Raw genomic sequence first — 20,285 nt, 5'->3', positions numbered from 1 at the left:
GTGACACGCTCGATGGCACAGCTGCCTGTGACCAAAGTGACGAGAGGATAATGGAGATTTTGAATCTCTGCGTACACTTTTGGACACTGGACACTTGTGGATTGTGTGAGGCCCACTGATATCTGAGCGCTATGTGACACGCTCGATGGCACAGCTGCCTGTGACCAAAGTGACGAGAGGATAATGGAGATTTTGAATCTCTGCGTACACTTTTGGACACTGGACACTTGTGGATTGTGTGAGGCCCACTGATATCTGAGCGCTATGTGACACGCTCGATGGCACAGCTGCCTGTGACCAAAGTGACGAGAGGATAATGGAGATTTTGAATCTCTGCGTACACTTTTGGACACTGGACACTTGTGGATTGTGTGAGGCCCACTGATATCTGAGCGCTATGTGACACGCTCGATGGCACAGCTGCCTGTGACCAAAGTGACGAGAGGATAATGGAGATTTTGAATCTCTGCGTACACTTTTGGACACTGGACACTTGTGGATTGTGTGAGGCCCACTGATATCTGAGCGCTATGTGACACGCTCGATGGCACAGCTGCCTGTGACCAAAGTGACGAGAGGATAATGGAGATTTTGAATCTCTGCGTACACTTTTGGACACTGGACACTTGTGGATTGTGTGAGGCCCACTGTTATCTGAGCGCTATGTGACACGCTCGATGGCACAGCTGCCTGTGACCAAAGTGACGAGAGGATAATGGAGAATTTGAATCTCTACGTACACTTTTGGACACTGTACACTTGTGGATTGTGTGAGGCCCACTGATATCTGAGCGCTATGTGACACGCTCGATGGCACAGCTGCCTGTGACCAAAGTGACGAGAGGATAATGGAGATTTTGAATCTCTGCGTACACTTTTGGACACTGGACACTTGTGGATGGTGTGAGGCCCACTGATATCTGAGCGCTATGTGACACGCTCGATGGCACAGCTGCCTGTGACCAAAGTGATGAGAGGATAATGGAGATTTTGAATCTCTGCGTACACTTTTGGACACTGGACACTTGTAGATTGTGTGAGGCCCACTGATATCTGAGCGCTATGTGACACGCTCGATGGCACAGCTGCCTGTGACCAAAGTGACGAGAGGATAATGGAGATTTTGAATCTCTGCGTACACTTTTGGACACTGGACACTTGTGGATTGTGTGAGGCCCACTGATATCTGAGCGCTATGTGACACGCTCGATGGCACAGCTGCATGTGACCAAAGTGACGAGAGGATAATGGAGATTTTGAATCTCTGCGTACACTTTTGGACACTGGACACTTGTGGATTGTGTTAGGCCCACTGATTTCTGAGCGCTACGTGACACGCTCGATGGCACAGCTGCCTGTGACCAAAGTGACGAGAGGATAATGGAGATTTTGAATCTCTGCGTACACTTTTGGACACTGGACACTTGTGGATTGTGTGCGGCCCACTGATATCTGAGCGCTATGTGACACGCTCGATGGCACAGCTGCCTGTGACCAAAGTGACGAGAGGATAATGGAGATTTTGAATCTCTGCGTACACTTTTGGACACTGGACACTTGTGGATTGTGTGAGGCCCACTGATATCTGAGCGCTATGTGACACGCTCGATGGCACAGCTGCCTGTGACCAAAGTGACGAGAGGATAATGGAGATTTTGAATCTCTGCGTACACTTTTGGACACTGGACACTTGTGGATTGTGTGAGGCCCACTGATATCTGAGCGCTATGTGACACGCTCGATGGCACAGCTGCCTGTGACCAAAGTGACGAGAGGATAATGGAGATTTTGAATCTCTGCGTACACTTTTGGACACTGGACACTTGTGGATTGTGTGAGGCCCACTGATATCTGAGCGCTATGTGACACGCTCGATGGCACAGCTGCCTGTGACCAAAGTGACGAGAGGATAATGGAGATTTTGAATCTCTGCGTACACTTTTGGACACTGGACACTTGTGGATTGTGTGAGGCCCACTGATATCTGAGCGCTATGTGACACGCTCGATGGCACAGCTGCCTGTGACCAAAGTGACGAGAGGATAATGGAGATTTTGAATCTCTGCGTACACTTTTGGACACTGGACACTTGTGGATTGTGTGAGGCCCACTGATATCTGAGCGCTATGTGACACGCTCGATGGCACAGCTGTGACAAAAGTGACTAGAGGATAAGGGAGATTGGATTGCTTTTAAAAAAGCAGTTTGCGGAGCAGTGGGTAAACAGCAATGTCAGCGTGTCAGGAAGCCTTAAAAGGCAGCCCAACAACCAACACCACTGATGCACCACAATATAGCCTCCCCTTGCACTGCACACACAGTGACTTGTGTGTTGTGCAGGCCAAATCGCTAGCAGCAGAAGCAGTTTTTTTGTCTTCTTCCCTGCCTAACGCGCTCCCTACAGAATCAGCAGCAACCTCTCCATATACTAAGATCGGCAGAAGTAAGATGGCGGTCGGCGTGCACGCCCTTTTATACCCCCTGTGACTCCCACCAAAGCAAGCCAATCACTTGCATGCCCTTCTGAAAGATGGTGGTGACCCGTGCCTAGGTCATCACGTTGCCCACAGTGTCCGTGGATCCTGATTGGCTGAAAAAGAGCGCAAAACAAACTTTTGAAACGCGACTTTGGCGCGTAAGTCGCCGACCTCGCGGCCGACCTCATCCTAGGGTCGGGTTTCGTTTCATGAAACCCGACTTTGCCAAAAGTCGGCGACTTTTGAATTTTTTCGACCCGTTTCGCTCAACTCTAGTGATAACGGCTACACTACAGAAACCGGATGCAAGGGCTTACTGTGGTGACAACAAGCAATCGAGATCAAGAACTGAAAGTCAAAAGCTTGGATACCAAAGAGTAACAGCGTGTTTCTGCCCACTTTCGAACTGGGGACCTTTCGCGTGTTAGGCGAACGTGATAACCACTACACTACAGAAACCGGCTGTGGAAGGTTACTGTGGTCATGACGAGCCATCGAGAACAAAGACTCAACGTCAAAAGCTTTAATATCAACGCCTAATGTCATGCTTCTATCCAGTTTCGAACTGGGGACCGTTGGCGTGTGAGGTGAACGTGACAACCACTACACTTCAGAAACTCCATACAGAGATAAAGATGTTTAAACATGCTGAAATGAACTTGAAAAAGAAAAAAACAGCCAGCCAAAGTCAAGAGGTCTTCCTCTATGTCTGAAGACAGGACAAAGTGCATTTTGCAACACAGGAACCTTTCATTTGTCAGGCTATTGGAGAAAAAGAACAAACAGGGAAACAAAACCATGCTCCACAAAACATTCTCATGCCTTTGTCCAAAAGCCAAAAAGAAAAAGCACCTAGATGCCTGCTTTCGCACCTTGATCCTATCAGGTGTTACTTGAATTAGGAACACTTAGACACTGTCAAAAACACACATGCTTGCCAATAGCAAAAACGGGTAGAAATAGTCACATTGGTAAAAGTAATGCTCATTAAACCAGCAATAGAATATGCTAACTAAGGCTAATTAAGCCAACAATATACGTTTGTGATCAAAATAAAGAAAAGCCACATGTTTCTGCCCGGGATCAAAACAAGGAACTTTCAGGAGGATGGCAAACAGGACAATCACTACACTACAGTAACCAGACAAGAGCGTTTACTGTGGTCATGGCAAGCATTAAAGATCAAGCACTCATTGTCAAAAGCGCTAGTTTGTAAGAGGAACGCTGTTTTTCTGCCCAGTTTCGAACTGCGTACCTTTCGCGTGTAAAGCGAACATGATAACCGCTACACTACAGAAACCAACCGATTCAAACAAACAAAAAATGCTCTGGTCATGGCAAGCAATAAAGAACAAGCTCTGAAAGTCAAAAAGATCGTTTTCCAAGAGGAACGCTGTGTTTCTGCCCAGTTTCGAACTGAGGACCTTTCGCGTGTAAAGCGAACGTGATATCAGCTACACTACAGAAACCAACCGATTCAAACAAACTAAAAATGCTGTGGTCATGGCAAGCAATAAAGAACAAGCACTGAAAGTCAAAAAGATCGTTTTCAAAGAGAAAACGCTGTGTTTCTGCCCAGTTTCGAACTGGGGACCTTTCGCGTGTGAGGCGAACGTGATAACCGATACACTACAGAAACCGGATGCAAGCGCTTACTGTGGTGACAACAAGCAATCGAGATCAAGAACTGAAAGTCAAAAGCTTGGATAGCAAAGGGTAACAGCGTGTTTCTGCCCAGTTTCGAACTGGGGACCTTTCGCGTGTTAGGCGAACGTGATAACCACTACACTACAGAATCCAGCTGCGGAAGGTGACTGTGGTCATGACGAGCCATCGAGAACAAAGACTCAACGTCAAAAGTTTTAATATTAAAGCCTAATGTCATGCTTCTATCCAGTTTCGAACTGGGGACCGTTCGCGTGTGAGGTGAACGTGACAACCACTACACTTCAGAAACTCCATGCAAAGATAAAGATGTTTAAACATGCTGAAATGAACTTGATAAAGAAAAAAACAGCCAGCCAAAGTCAAGAGGTCTTCCTCTATGTCTGAAGACAGGACAAAGTGCATTTTGCAACACAGGAACCTTTCATTTGTCAGGCTATTGGAGAAAAAGAACAAACAGGGAAACAAAACCATGCTCCACAAAACATTCTCATGCCTTTGTCCAAAAGCCAAAAAGAAAAAGCACCTAGATGCCTGCTTTCGCACCTTGATCCTATCAGGTGTTACTTGAATTAGGAACACTTAGACACTGTCAAAAACACACATGCTTGCCAAAAGCAAAAACGGGTAGAAATAATCACATTGGTAAAAGTAATGCTCATTAAACCAGCAATAGAATATGCTAACTAAGGCTAATTAAGCCAACAATATATGTTTGTGATCAAAATAAAGAAAAGCCACATGTTTCTGCCCGGGATCAAAACAGGGAACTTTCAGGAGGATGGCAAACAGGACAATCACTACACTACAGTAACCAGACAAGAGCGTTTACTGTGGTCGTGGCAAGCATTAAAGATCAAGCACTCATTGTCAAAAACGCTAGTTTGCAAGAGGAACGCTGTTTTTCTGCCCAGTTTCGAACTGAGGACCTTTCGCGTGTAAAAAGAACGTGATAACCGCTACACTACAGAAACCAACCGATTCAAACAAACAAAAAATGCTGTGGTCATGGCAAGCAATAAAGAACAAGCACTGAAAGTCAAAAAGATCGTTTTCCAAGAGAAAAAGCTGTGTATCTGCCCAGTTTCGAACTGGGGACCTTTCGCGTGTGAGTCAAACGTGATAACCGCTACACTACAGAAACCAGATGCAAGCGCTTACTGTGGTGACAACAAGAAATCGAGATCAAGAACTGAAAGTCAAAAGCTTGGATACCAAAGGGTAAGGCTGGTTTCACATTTGCGTTTTTTTGCGCTGGAAAAAAACGCATACCTGCGCATGCGTTTTTTCCCCTATATTTAACATGGGTGCGCATACCTGCGCGCTGGTAAGCGCTCGTATGCGATTTTCATGCGCTGCGTTTTTTTGGGGTGTGCGTTTGTATTTTCCAGATGCAGCATGTTGCATTTTTTGGCCCTGCAAAAAAGCGCATGCGCACGTATGCGCACGTTTTGCGCTAAAAATGGCCATTATAGCCTATGGATGCGCATACGTGCGCACTGGCATGCGCATGTAAGCTTTTTTTAGCGCTGCGTTTTTTTGGTAGTGTCCACTTGTTGTACTAGTTATAATCTTCTAAAGTAAAAAAAAAAAAGTCTATATAAAGGAGGTGCCTGCCAAAACTCTGCCACTACTACACTGACAGATTGGAGAGCAGACAGTCAACAAGGAACCCATCTTCTATCAGCGAAGAATGTGAGTATATTACATTATATGCCTGTCCTTTTAAATTATGTATGTACTAATGATTTTTATTATTTTTACATGCAGTATGTCTTCAGAATCCGAGTATTCCCCATCGCGGCAGGAATTGGCGCAAGCAGACCGTGAGGTGATTATTTTCGTGCATCTGGTAAGTATATCTGCTGCTTCTCCAAATCTCTTACGTTTTTTTCTACTTTTCTAAGACATCGTCATCATCATCATCTTCTGCGGACGGGACTAGTGAGGGCGAAGAGCAGGAGCAGCGAAGCCAAGTCCCGGTGGTGATACGGAATGTATGTATCAAATGATTTGTAATGTTCTTTATTTTTTATCTTCTATTTTTACTCTTTTTTATGTTTCTTTTTTTGTAACTTTTTATTCAATTTAAATTTGATTATTCTAATGAATGTGTTTTGTCTTGGTTCCACAACGGGATGAAGACATCTACCTGGATAATGAGCAGCTCATCAACCTGGTCCAGGAGCGTTCGCCGTTGTGGGACAGCCGTGACCGGCTGCACAAGGACATTGTGGTGACCCGGCGGCTATGGAATGAGGTGGCCGCAGCGTTGATGGATGGCTGGGATAGCGCCACAGCATCCTCCAAAAAGGCGTTTAGTGAGTATTTCCCTGCTCTGTATTGTGCCGCAGTGACTGTTGTCCTTGACGGCACTGTTGGGTTTCGTGCTAGGTGTATTCTAGCAGGAAACCCAACAGTGTCATCGGGGTCTACAGTGACTGCTTTGAGTATTGTATTGCTATATTGTGCCGCAGTGACTGTTGTCCTTGACGGCACTGTTTTTTTTTTAACAACAGTGGACAAAGTACGAACACGTTGGCGTTCGATCAAGGACCGCTTCAACAGTGATGTTCGTGCTGAGGGCCAGGTTCGCAGTGGAGCTGCGTCAAGGACCAGAACTAGATACCGTCACTATCACGCGTTGCAGTTCCTAAGACCGGTCCTTGCCACGAGATCGTAAGTATTATAAATTTTGGGTTTTTATTTTTATTAATCTGTGTTTTTCTAATCCACAGCTGATGCTTCTTGTAAAGGCATGGTAGTAATGATTTTCCTTTATTCCACAGCACCTGGAGCAGCACCCTGCAACCTGGCCCTGGAGCGGTCCTTCCTCGGACGTCCTCTGACCCGTCCCAGCCATCCGACAGCCAGGAAGCACCTTGCAGGTCAGCCACACACACAGCTGGTGACCAGGAAGCTGGGCCATCAGGTGTTCCCCTGTCCCAGGTCTCTGCCACTGGTTATGCGGGCACTACCTGCCAGCGGCAGAGGGCCTTGGACAGGAATGTCTTGCCCGAGTTTATGCATTTGAGCGAGGCCTTTAATTCCAGCCTCAAGTCACTGTCCGACAGAGTTGAAAGCGGTTTTGCACTCATGGAACGTGGTTTTAACCACTTTGAACACCGCTTCAATTCTGTAGAACAGCGCCTTGACCGTCTGGAGGCCGACCTCAACAGACCAGCACACCATTTTTTTAGTAAGATTGAAAAGGGCATGGCGGAACACCTTAGTCCTGAGCAACAGCTGAATGTGCTGCAGGCCTGCAACAATGCTTTCTTGCAGGCTATGCAGCATAATCGGTACGGTCAGCAGTCAGTGGTGTCATTTCCACCTGTGCCACCATTGACTCGCTTCACCTCACTACCGACTTGTGCTGGATACCACTGCACGGACACCTCTATTCAAAGCCAGGACACCCACCGTTACACCACCACAAGTCTGAGTGCAGCTGGTCACTTCACCGACACCACCATGGCAAGCGCTGCTCCTGTCTGGAGCACCACCGCCACTCCCATGCATGCGTGGAGCTCAGCCACCACTAGGCAAACATGGAACAGCCCTGCCGCTACAACAACATGTAGTAGCCCTGCCACCACCACTCTGCAAACCTGGACCATCACTGCCGCCACCAGTCCTCCTGCAAGGACGAGCACTGCCAACGAAGAGCAGCAGCAGCAGCCACCTCAGCAGCAGCAGCCACCTCAGCAGCAGCAGCAACCACCTCAGCAGCAGCCACCACAGCAGCAGCAGCAGCCACCACCGCAGCAGCCGCCACCTCAGCAGCAGCAGCCACCTCAGCAGCAGCAGCCACACCAGCAGCAGCAGCCACCTCAGCAGCAGCAGCCACACCAGCAGCAGCAGCCACCTCAGCAGCAGCCGCCACCTCAGCAGCAGCCGCCACCTCAGCAGCAGCAGCAGCCACACCAGCAGACGGGGGACCTACACTCAATATTTGCCCCTAGTTCAAGGCGAAATCTATCAAGGCGGGCATTGGGCCAAAGTCGGTCCAGGCACACAAGCCTACGGCGACATGCCATTACAACTAATGTACCTGAACAGATTTCCTCTCCTCCAAGTGTTCCTAGTTTAATTCCCTTAACTGGACTACCTTCCCCCACAAGTTTTGTTGCCCCTTCCCCTCAAACACCGTCTTCAACTTCAAGTGTTGCATATTCCCTGCACACCCCCAAATTGAAACCATCTGCCCCCAAACGCCGTAAAAAATAATTTTTTGGTTTACTTTTTTTGATTAAAAATAAATTTACATTTGTGGTTCACCATTAAAAAGTTTCATTAATGTTGTTTGCGCCGCTCACACACACTGATGGGTAAATACATGTTAAAAACCAACCCAAGGCCTAGTATAGTCATATGTGAAATACCACGGCCTAGTATAGTCATACCAAGGCCTAGTGTAATAACTCTAGTTTTACCAACTTGGATCTGGTTTCATGAAAAACAAACTGTTGAAACTTGTCTAAAAAATAAGTTTCTTTCTAGTTTCAACAGTTTGTTTTTTGTGAAACAAGATGCTAGTTGTTAAAAATCGAGTTATTACAGTAGGCCTTGGTATGACTATACTAGGCCGTGGTATTTCACATATTACTATACTACTAGCCCCAAGGCCTACTATACTCATATTTGAAATACCACGGCCTAGTGTAGTCATTCCAAGGCCTAGTGTAATAACTCTAGTTTTACCAACTAGAATCTGGTTTCATGAAAAACAAACTGTTGAAACTTGTCTAAAAAATAAGTTTCTTTCTAGTTTCACCAGTTTGTTTTTTGTGAAACAAGATGCTAGTTGTTAAAAATGGAGTTATTACAGTAGGCCTTGGTATGACTATACTAGGCCGTGGTATTTCACATATTACTATACTACTAGCCCCAAGGCCTACTATACTCATATTTGAAATACCACGGCCTAGTGTAGTCATTCCAAGGCCTAGTGTAATAACTCTAGTTTTACCAACTAGAATCTGGTTTCATGAAAAACAAACTGTTGAAACTTGTCAAGTTTCACCAGTTTGTTTTTCGTGAAACAAGATCCTAGTTGGTAAAAATCGAGTAGGCCTTGGTATGACTATACTAGGCCGTGGTATTTCACATATGACTATACTACTAGCCCCAAGGCCTACTATACTCATATTTGAAATACCACGGCCTACTGTAGTCATTCCAAGACCTAGTGTAATAACTCTAGTTTTACCAACTAGAATCTGGTTTCATGAAAAACAAACTGTTGAAACTTGTCAAGTTTCAACAGTTTGTTTTTCGTGAAACAAGATCCTAGTTGGTAAAAATCGAGTAGGCCTTGGTATGACTATACTAGGCCGTGGTATTTCACATATGACTATACTAGTAGGCCCAAGGCCTACTATACTCATATTTGAAATACCACGGCCTAGTATAGTTATTCCAAGGCCTAGTGTAATAACTTGTAAGTTGGAATGGAGCAGATTACATTCATCCACTCAATGCTGACTTGTATTCACCATTGACTTTCATTGGGGTTGGGTTTTGAGGGTTGTGTTTTGAGAAAATCACATACTTTTTTTTCAACTAGTTGCACAATTTTCTCTTGAAAAAATTTGGTTTCCTGATTCATGGCCTGCAGCTTTGCTCGTTCCAATATATTTCACGCAGACTAGCAATGCTGCATTTTAACTCGTATGTGTATTTACCTGCCCAGGTGTGTGAACATCAAAAAATTCAGTTATACATGGGAAGTTTTTTATTTAATTTGAGTTTAAAAAATATAGTGCACTCAGTAATGGTATCAAATAAGGTTTTTTATTACCATAAACAAACAAAAACATTACACCATTTCATCTTGCCAGTGCACCCGTCCTACATCAGAAATAAAGTAGGCCGCAAATTGGTCCCTCATTTGGCCAACTTCAACGGATGACCTGAGAGTGTGCTGAGTGAATTCAGGCAATGGGTTAGGAGCATCATCGTCCAGTTCAAAGGTCGGGTGCTCTCTACCCATCACAAAGTTATGTAGAACCACACAGGCCTTCACCACCTCATCGACTGTTTCAAGTTTAAGATTAATGGCCGTGCCCAGAATTCGCCATCTGGAGACAAGAATCCCAAAAGCACACTCGACAGTTCTTCTGGCCCTGGTCAGCCTGTAATTAAATATTTTTTTGGTGTGGTCCAAGTCCCGGCTGGAGTAGGGTTTCAGTAAGTTTCCGCACATTTGAAAAGCCTCATCGCCAACCATTACAAAGGGCAGTGGCGGAGCTTCGGTGAGAGGAAGAGGCCGTGGCATAGGGAAATTAAATTGGTTGCCATACAACCTCCGGCCCATGTCTGAGTTTTTAAAAGCCTGTGAGTCATTACCACGGCCAAATGCTCCAATGTCCACTGCTACAAACATACATCCGGCATCCGCAATCGCCATGAGTACTATTGAAAAGTACTTTTTGTAATTATAGTACTCAGATCCCGTTCTTTGGGGTTTGATGATCCGTATGTGTTTACCATCAACAGCTCCCAAACAGTTGGGAAAATTGCATACTGTCCAGAATTTGTCAGCAATTTCCATCCACTTTTCAGCGGTGGGCAGGGGCATAAATTCTGGACAAAGAACATTCCAGAGAGCCCGGCAGGTGTCAGCAACAATTCCAGACAAGGTAGAGATTCCAATACGGTACTGGAAGTGTAGTGAAGATAGGGTTTCTCCAGTCGCCAGGAATCTGTGAACAGACAAAGAAGTAAAATTAATATTTATGTATATTATTTTAAAAAACTATAAAATAAAATATTAGTACATTCACGAAAACTAATTACCCAAGGTTTTGAATACTAAATTTAAAAAAAAAACATCAGACCGCACCCCTTGGTTTTTAAAACATACCGTAATGTCACCAGTAGCCGTTCCTCAGGAGGAATCGCACGACGGAGCTGTGTGTCCTGTCTCCGGATGGATTGTTGGACACGAGCAAGCAAATCCATGAAACTTTCGTGGGACATCCGGATATAATCTGTAAATTTCTCCGGGTTTGACTGGAGCTCGCTGTAGAGGGTGTGGTATGCCCCACGGCTCTCCCGGAGTTCAACAATCGGATGTATCCACATACGCCGCCGTCTTCGCTGCCTCTCTCTTTTCCTTTGTTCATGACAAGCAACTGCATACGCCTGAGCCATTGCGATGTCCAAATCCAAGTTGAAGTGAAAACTCTTCCAGCGCAGATCCATGGTCACGAGAAGAATCAAGCAAATGTGAAGAATACTGTAGACAGGGTCTATATATTAACATACCACACCCACAATGCAGTCCCATTGGTCTTGTGTGTTGTTGATTGGTTGTTTTTTCTTTTTTGTGGGGTTTTTCCAAAATCTGTAAAAAAACGCAAACGCACAAAAAACGCATACAAACGCACAAAAACGCTGCGTTTTTTTCCTGCATGCGCATAAAAATGCTTGAAAAAAACGCAGCATTTGTATGCATTTGTATGCGTTTTTTTGCGGGAAAAACGCGCTGCAAGAAGAAGCAAGTGTGAGACTAGCCTAACAGCGTCTTTCTGCCCAGTTTCGAACTGGGGACCTTTCGCGTGTTAGGCGAACGTGATAACCACTACACTACAGGACCCTGCTGCGGAAGGTTACTGTGGTCATGACGAGCCATCGAGAACAAAGACTCAACGTCAAAAGCTTTAATATCAACGCCTAATGTCATGCTTCTATCCAGTTTCGAACTGGGGACCGTTCGCGTGTGAGGTGAAAGTGACAACCACTACACTTCTGAAACTCCATGCAAAGCTAAAGATGTTTAAACATGCTGAAATGAACTTGAGAAAGAAAAAAACATCCTGCCAAAGTCAAGAGGTCTTCCTCTATGTCTGAAGACAGGACAAAGTGCATTTTGCAACACAGGAACCTTTCATTTGTCAGGCTATTGGAAAAAAGAACAAACAGGGAAACAAAACCATGCTCCACAAAACATTCTCATGCCTTTGTCCAAAAGCCAAAAAGAAAAAGCACCTAGATGCCTGCTTTCGCACCTTGATCCTATCAGGTGTTACTTGAATTAGGAACACTTAGACACTGTCAAAAACACACATGCTTGCCAAAAGCAAAAACGGGTAGAAATAATCACATTGGTAAAAGTAATGCTCATTAAACCAGCAATAGAATATGATAACTAATGCTAATTAAGCCAACAATATACATTTGTGATCAAAATAAAGAAAAGCCACATGTTTCTGCCCGGGATCAAAACAGGGAACTTTCAGGAGGATGGCAAACAGGACAATCACTACACTACAGTAACCAGACAAGAGCGTTTACTGTGGTCATGGCAAGCATAAAAGATCAAGCACTCATTGTCAAAAGTGCTAGTTTGCAAGAGGAACGCTGTGTTTCTGCCCAGTTTCGAACTGAGGACCTTTCACGTGTAAAGCGAACGTGATAACCACTACACTACAGAAACCAACCGATTCAAACAAACAAAAAATGCTGTGGTCATGGCAAGCAATAAAGAACAAGCACTGAAAGTCAAAAAGATCGTTTTCCTAGAGAAAAAGCTGTGTTTCTGCCCAGTTTCGAAATGGGGACCTTTCGCATGTTAGGCGAACGTGATAACCACTACACTACAGAAACCGGCTGCGGAACGTTACTGTGGTCATGACGAGCCATCGAGAACAAAGACTCAACGTCAAAAGCTTTAATATCAACGCCTAATGTCATGCTTCTATCCAGTTTCTAACTGGGGACCGTTCGCGCGTGAGGTGAACGTGACAACCACTACACTTCAGAAACTCCATGCAAGATAAAGATGTTTAAACATGCTGAAATGAACTTGAAAAAGAAAAAAACAGCCAGCCAAAGTCAAGAGGTCTTCCTCTATGTCTGAAGACAGGACAAAGTGCATTTTGCAACACAGGAACCTTTCATTTGTCAGGCTATTGGAGAAAAAGAACAAACAGGGAAACAAAACCATGCTCCACAAAACATTCTCATGCCTTTGTCCAAAAGCCAAAAAGAAAAAGCACCTAGATGCCTGCTTTCGCACCTTGATCCTATCAGGTGTTACTTGAATTAGGAACACTTAGACACTGTCAAAAACACACATGCTTGCCAAAAGCAAAAACGGGTAGAAATAATCACATTGGTAAAAGTAATGCTCATTAAACCAGCAATAGAATATGCTATCTAAGGCTAATTAAGCCAACAATATACGTTTGTGATCAAAATAAAGAAAAGCCACATGTTTCTGCCCGGGATCAAAACAGGGAACTTTCAGGAGGATGACAAACAGGAATCATAGAATCATAGAATCTTAGAGTTGGAAGGGACCTCCTGGGCCATCTGGTCCAACCCCCTGCTCAAAGCAGGATTCGCTAAATCATCCCAGTCAGATGTCTGTCCAGCCTCTGTTTGAAGACTTCCATTGAAGGAGAACTCACCACTTCTCGTGGCAGCCTGTTCCACTCATTGATCACTCTAACTGTCAAAAAGTTTTTTCTAATATCTAATCTGTGTCTCCTCCCATTCAGTTTCATCCCATTGCTTCTAGTCTTTCCTTGTGCAAATGAGAATAAAGTTGATCCTTCTACAATGTGACAGCCCTTTAGATATTTGTAGACAGCAATTAAGTCTCCTCTCAGTCTTCTCTTTTGCAAACTAAACATTCCCAAATCCTGCAACCTTTCCTCATAAGACAGGGTTTGCAGACCGGTCACCATTCTGGTCGCTCTTTTCTGAACTTGCTCCAGTTTGTTGATGTCTTTTTTAAAATGTGGTGCCCAAAACTGGACACAATATTCCAGATGAGGTCTGACCAAAGAGGAGTAGAGGGAAATAATGACTTCACGTGATCTAGACTGTATGCTTCTGTTAATACATCCTAGAACTGCATTTGCCTTTTTTACTGCTGCATCACACTGTTGACTCATATTCAGTCTGTGATCTATTAGTATACCCAAGTCTTTTTCACATGTGCTGTCACTTAGCCCTATTCCTCCCATTCTATATATGTTTTTTTCATTTTTATTGCCCAGATGTAGTACTTTGCATTTCTCCCTGTTAAAAACCATTCTGTTAGTTACTGCCCACTTCTCCAGTTTATTTAAATCTTTTTGAATCCTCTCTCTCTCTTCTCTAGTATTAGCTATCCCTCCTAGCTTTGTGTCATCAGCAAATTTAATCAGTTTACCCTCAATTCCTTCATCTAAATCGTTGATAAAGATGTTGAACAATACAGGGCCCAGGACAGAGCCCTGTGGTACCCCACTTGAGACATTCTTCCAACTGGATGTGCAGCCATTTACGACCACTCTTTGGGTCCGATCACTAAGCCAGCTATGAATCCACCTAACAGTTGCCTTGTCCATTCCATACTTAGTCATTTTTTCAATAAGGATTGTATGAGAGACTTTGTCAAATGCTTTGCTTAAGTCAAGATATACTATATCTACAGCATTTCCTTGATCCACCCAATCAGTGATACCGTCATAGAAGGAAATTAAGTTAGTCTGACATGACTTATTAGTTACAAACCCATGCTGACTCTGTTTGATCACTTCATTCTTATCCAGGTATTGACTTACATGTTGTTTAATAATTTGTTCAAAGATCTTTCCTGGTATAGAAGTCAGACTCACCGGCCTATAGTTGCCTGGGTCCACCTTCTTCCCCTTTTTGAAGATAGGAACAACATTTGCTCTTCTCCAGTCTTCTGGCACTTCTCCTGTTCTCCAAGAATTTTCAAAGATTATGGAGAGTGGTTCAGAAATTTCTTCTGCTATCTCCTTCAGTACTCTGGGGTGTAATTCATCTGGACCTGGAGACTTGAATTCATTTAGGTTAGCTAAGTGTTTCCTCACTATCTTTCTGTTTATAGATATCCTGGATTCTTCTATTCCCTTAATAGGACAGTGAATAACAGTTGGTGTTACATTTCCTTTCTGAGAGAAAACAAATGCAAAATAGAAATTTAAAAGTTCAGCCTTCTCAACATCCTGTCTTACCATTTCATCATTTTCATCCTGTAAAAATCCTATAGCATCTTTGACTTTTCTTTTACTTTTGACATATCCCCAAAATCCTTTATTATTGCTTTTGACATCTCTTGCAAGCCTCAATTCATTTTCAGCTTTAGCTAATCTGATTTGTGCCCTGCAGATTCTGAAGACAGCATTATATTCTTCTTTAGATATGCCTCCCTCTTTCCATTTTATAAACATTTTTTTCTTCCTTTTTAGCATGTGCTTAAGTTCTGTGTTCACCCATCCTGGTTTCCTTAAATGCTTCCTATTCTTCCCTCTTTTCGGAATTGTTAACAACTGTGCTTTGAGAATTTCATTTTTCAAGATTTCCCATCCTTCCTGGACATTTTTGTCTTTAAGGATATCCAGCCATTGGATCCCTCCAATTCTCTTTCTGAATCCCTTAAAATCTGCCTTTCTGAAATCTAACCTTGACGTCTGAGTCTTCACAGGTCTTCCGCCTCTAGTTATCCAAAATTCTAAAATAGCATGGTCGCTACCTCCTAGGGTTCCAGCCACTTTTACCTCCTCAACCATTTCCTCCCTGTTTATAAGGATTAGATCCAAGGTAGCAGTTCCCCTTGTTTTCTCCCCTACCTTTTGGAAGATAAAGTTGTCAGCAAGAGAGGATAGGAATTTCCTTGACCTGTTAGTTTTGCCTGAGAGAGATTCCCAACAAATGTCTGGATAGTTGAAATCTCCCATGACAACTATGTCATATTTTTTGGAGAACTTGGCCATTTGATGCATAAAGAGTTCATCCATATCTTCAGCTTGCACAGGCGGCCTGTAGTAAATGCCTACAATGGTGTCCTTTCCATTGTTCTGTCCTTGTATTCTTACCCAAACAGTTTCCACAGAACTCCCAGTCTCTGAAGCTTCAATCTCTGTGCAGATATATGCGTTTCTAACATACAATGCAACACCCCCTCCTCGTTTATCAAGTCTGTTTCTTGCAAATAAGTTGTATCCTTCTAGTCTTGTATTCCAATCATGTGTATCGTCCCACCAAGTTTCAGTGATTCCAATGACATCATATTTCTTTTCCTGTGTTAGTAGTTCCAATTCTCCTTGTTTGTTGCCCATGCTTTGTGCATTAGTATAGAAACATTTTAGTTTGTGATTGGTTTCTCTTTCTCCAATATTTTTTTTAATTAGATTCTTTCGTCTTTGTTCTTCCTTTCCACTTCTATTAGCAGAGTTCTCAATAGCATTTGTCAGGTGTATGGCTTTTTCTGGTCTTTTGCTTCCCTTCCCATGTTATTCTAGTTTAAAGCTCTCCTTACAAGTGTAGCAAGGCGACTTCCAAATACATGCTTTCCAGTCTTCGTAAGGTGCACCCCATCTCTAGCAAGTAGTTCATCGTATAAGTAGTTCACTCCGTGATCCAGAAATCCAAATCGTTGCTGACGGCACCATCGACGTAGCCAGTTGTTCACCTGCAGAATCTTATTCCACCTCCTTGTTCCATGGCCATCCACTAGGAGGATGGAAGAGAAGAACACCTGCGCTCCCAGTTCTTTCACTTTCTTGCCTAAGTCTTCAAAGTCTCTGCAGATGGTTTCCAGGTCATTTCTTGCGGTGTCATTTGTCCCCACATGTAGTAGCAGGAATGGGTAGTCATCTGTAGGTCTGAAGAGTCCTGATATCCTGTCAGACACATCTTTAATTTTTGCACCTGGAAGACAGCACATTTCTCTTGAAGTTATATCCGGTCTGCAGATAGCGGTCTCTGTTCCTCTCAACAGGGAATCCCCCATGACCACCACTCTCCGTTTCTTCTTCACAACATTTTTCTTTCTCCATCCAGGAGGACTCTGAAGGCGTACAAGGTTGCTGTTTGTTGGCAAAGTCTTATCCTGATGTATTTCTTCATCATTTTCCTGCGTGAGAGCCTGGTACTGGTTTCTGAGCAGTATGGGTGCTGACTGTCTCCTGATCCTCCTGCTTCTCTGGGTCACATGTCTCCATTCCTCTGTTTCTTCAGGTGCACTTCGAATTTCTTCTCTTTCTGTAACATGAAGAGATAATTCTGCTCTGTCCAAGAACTCTTCACCTTCCTTAATGATCTTCAACGTAGCCAACCTCTCTTCGAGATTTTGCAACTTTTCCTCCAACAGGGACACAAGCTTGCATTTGTGGCATGTGAAGTTTGGCTTTTCCACTGGTAAGTCTGTGAACATGTAGCAAGAAATGCAGCTCACCAAATGGCTCCTGGCCTCTTCCATCTTGAGATTTCTTAAAAACGATGAAAGATGAGCCAAAATTCGTTTTTTCCAATTTCCTCTTTTCAGCTGCAACGGCCAAAACCCAGTGATCGTTGAGCTCGCGGAGACTCTTCACTTATCCCAGAAGGCACTGGGAATATGCATATGATCTCCTCAAGACTCTTCCCCTGGTTTTCCGATTTCCTCTTTTCAGCTGCAACGGCCAAAACCCAGTGATCGTTGAGCTCGCGGAGACTCTTCACTTATCCCAGAAGGCACTGGGAATATGCAAATGATCTCCTCAAGACTCTTCCCCTGGTTTTCCGATTTCCTCTTTTCAGCTGCAACGGACAAAACCCAGTGATCGTTGAGCTTGCGGAGACTCTTCACTTATCCCAGAAGGCACTGGGAATATGCAAATGATCTCCTCAAGACTCTTCCCCTGTAGGACAATCACTACACTACAGTAACAAGACAAGAGAGTTTACTGTGGTCATGGCAAGCATTAAAGATGAAGCACTCATTGTCAAAAGCGCTAGTTTGCAAGAGGAACGCTGTGTTTCTGCCCAGTTTCGAACTGAAGACCTTTCGCGTGTAAAGCAAACGTGATAACCGCTACACTACAGAAACCAACCGATTCAAACAAACAAAAAATGCTGTGGTCATGGCAAGCAATAAAGAACAAGCACTGAAAGTCAAAAAGATAGTTTTCCAAGAGAAAAAGCTGTGTTTCTGCCCAGTGTCGAACTGGGGACCTTTCGCGTGGGAGGCGAACGTGATAACCACTACACTACAGAAACGGGATGCAAGCGCTTACTGTGGTGACAACAAGCAATCGAGATCAAGAACTGAAAGTCAAAAGCTTGGACACCAAAGGGTAACAGCGTGTTTCTGCCCAGTTTCGAACTGGGGACCTTTCGTGTGTTAGGCAAACGTGATAACCACTACACTACAGAAACCGGCTGCGGAAGGTTACTGTGGTCATGACGAGCCATCGAGAACAAAGACTCAAAATCAAAAGCTTTAATATCAACGACTAATGTCATGCTTCTATCCAGTTTCGAACTGGGGACCGTTCGCGCGTGAGGTGAACGTGACAACCACTACACTACAGAAACCAGCGGCGGAAGTTTACTGTGGTCATGACGAGCTATCGAGAACAAAGACTCAACGTCAAAAGCTTTAATATCAACGCCTAATGTCATGCTTCTATCCAGTTTCGAACTGGGGACCGTTCGCGTGTGAGGTGAATGTGACAACCACTACACTTCAGGAACTCCATGCAAAGCTAAAGATGTTTAAACATGCTGAAATGAACTTGAAAAAGAAAAAAACAGCCAGCCAAAGTCAAGAGGTCTTCCTCTATGTCTGAAGACAGGACAAAGTGCATTTTGCAACACAGGAACCTTTCATTTGTCAGGCTATTGGAGAAAAAGAACAAACAGGGAAACAAAACCATGCTCCACAAAACATTCTCATGCCTTTGTCCAAAAGCCAAAAAGAAAAAGCACCTAGATGCCTGCTTTCGCACCTTGATCCTATCAGGTGTTACTTGAATTAGGAACACTTAGACACTGTCAAAAACACACATGCTTGCCAAAAGCAAAAATGGGTAGAAATAATCACATTGGTAAAAGTAATGCTCATTAAACCAGCAATAGAATATGCTAACTAAGGCTAATTAAGCCAACAAAATACGTTTGTGATCAAAATAAAGAAAAGCCACATTTTTCTGCCCGGGATCAAAACAGGGAACTTTCAGGAGGATGGCAAACAGGACAATCACTACACTACAGTAACCAGACAAGAGTTTTTACTGTGGTCATGGCAAGCATTAAAGATCAAGCACTCATTGTCAAAAGCGCTAGTTTGCAAGAGGAACGCTGTGTTACTGCCCAGTTTCGAACTGAGGACATTTCACGTGTAAAGCGAATGTGATAACTGCTACACTACAGAAACCAACCGATTCAAACAAACAAAAAATGCTGTGGTCATGGCAAGCAATAAAGAACAAGCACTGAAAGTCAAAAAGATCGTTTTCCAAGAGAAAAAGCTGTGTTTCTGCCCAGTTTCGAACTGGGGACCTTTCGCGTGTGAGGCGAACGTGATAACCGCTACACTACAGAAACCGGATGCAAGCGCTTACTGTGGTGACAACAAGCAATCGAGATCAAGAACTGAAAGTCAAAAGCTTGGATACCAAAGAGTAACAGCGTGGTTCTGCCCAGTTTCGAACTGGGGACCTTTCGCGTGTTAGGCGAACGTGATAACCACTACACTACAGAAACCGGCTGCGGAAGGTTACTGTGGTCATGACGAGCCATCGAGAACAAAGACTCAACGTCAAAAGCTTTAATATCAACGCCTAATGTCATGCTTTTATCCAGTTTCGAACTGGGGACCGTTCGCGTGTGAGGCGAACGTGACAACCACTACACTTCAGAAACTCCATGCAAAGCTAAAGATGTTTAAACATGCTGAAATGAACTTGAAAAAGAAAAAAACAGCCAGCCAAAGTCAAGAGGTCTTCCTCTATGTCTGAAGACAGGACAAAGTGCATTTAGCAAAACAGGAACCTTTCATTTGTCAGGCTATTGGAGAAAAAGAACAAACAGGGAAACAAAACCATGCTCCACAAAACATTCTCATGCCTTTGTCCAAAAGCCAAAAAGAAAAAGCACCTAGATGCCTGCTTTCGCACCTTGATCCTATCAGGTGTTACTTGAATTAGGAACACTTAGACACTGTCAAAAACACACATGCTTGCCAAAAGCAAAAACGGGTAGAAATAATCACATTGGTAAAAGTAATGCTCATTAAACCAGCAATAGAATATGCTAACTAAGGCTAATTAAGCCAACAATATACGTTTGTGATCAAAATAAAGAAAAGCCACATGTTTCTGCCCGGGATCAAAACAGGGAACTTTCAGGAGG

The 20,285-nt window shown here is 43.8% G+C and overlaps 9 non-coding genes across 9 annotated transcripts; all 9 read right to left on the bottom strand.

Annotated features, from left to right (window-relative positions):
- Positions 1–2,863: 2,863 nt before the first annotated feature.
- On the bottom strand, positions 2,864–2,936 carry TRNAV-AAC (transfer RNA valine (anticodon AAC)). Its single transcript has one exon. It is a non-coding gene; the product is annotated as a tRNA-Val (tRNA).
- A 937-nt stretch (positions 2,937–3,873) lies between these two features.
- Positions 3,874–3,946, bottom strand: TRNAV-UAC (transfer RNA valine (anticodon UAC)). The gene has a single exon. It is a non-coding gene; the product is annotated as a tRNA-Val (tRNA).
- Positions 3,947–4,043: 97 nt separating this feature from the next.
- TRNAV-CAC (transfer RNA valine (anticodon CAC)) lies at positions 4,044–4,116 on the bottom strand. Its single transcript has one exon. It is a non-coding gene; the product is annotated as a tRNA-Val (tRNA).
- An 86-nt stretch (positions 4,117–4,202) lies between these two features.
- Positions 4,203–4,275, bottom strand: TRNAV-AAC (transfer RNA valine (anticodon AAC)). The gene has a single exon. It is a non-coding gene; the product is annotated as a tRNA-Val (tRNA).
- An 8,237-nt stretch (positions 4,276–12,512) lies between these two features.
- TRNAV-UAC (transfer RNA valine (anticodon UAC)) lies at positions 12,513–12,585 on the bottom strand. The gene has a single exon. It is a non-coding gene; the product is annotated as a tRNA-Val (tRNA).
- A 97-nt stretch (positions 12,586–12,682) lies between these two features.
- TRNAV-AAC (transfer RNA valine (anticodon AAC)) lies at positions 12,683–12,755 on the bottom strand. The gene has a single exon. It is a non-coding gene; the product is annotated as a tRNA-Val (tRNA).
- Positions 12,756–18,076: 5,321 nt separating this feature from the next.
- Positions 18,077–18,149, bottom strand: TRNAG-CCC (transfer RNA glycine (anticodon CCC)). Its single transcript has one exon. It is a non-coding gene; the product is annotated as a tRNA-Gly (tRNA).
- A 1,256-nt stretch (positions 18,150–19,405) lies between these two features.
- On the bottom strand, positions 19,406–19,478 carry TRNAV-CAC (transfer RNA valine (anticodon CAC)). The gene has a single exon. It is a non-coding gene; the product is annotated as a tRNA-Val (tRNA).
- An 86-nt stretch (positions 19,479–19,564) lies between these two features.
- Positions 19,565–19,638, bottom strand: TRNAV-AAC (transfer RNA valine (anticodon AAC)). The gene has a single exon. It is a non-coding gene; the product is annotated as a tRNA-Val (tRNA).
- Between the last annotated feature and the right edge of the window lie 647 nt (positions 19,639–20,285).

Source organism: Dendrobates tinctorius, unplaced genomic scaffold, assembly GCF_039654945.1.
Source record: "Dendrobates tinctorius isolate UK_male_01 unplaced genomic scaffold, ASM3965494v1 ptg000251l, whole genome shotgun sequence".
Lineage (NCBI taxonomy): Eukaryota > Metazoa > Chordata > Amphibia > Anura > Dendrobatidae > Dendrobates > Dendrobates tinctorius.
This window is presented reverse-complemented; position numbering and strand designations above follow the sequence as displayed.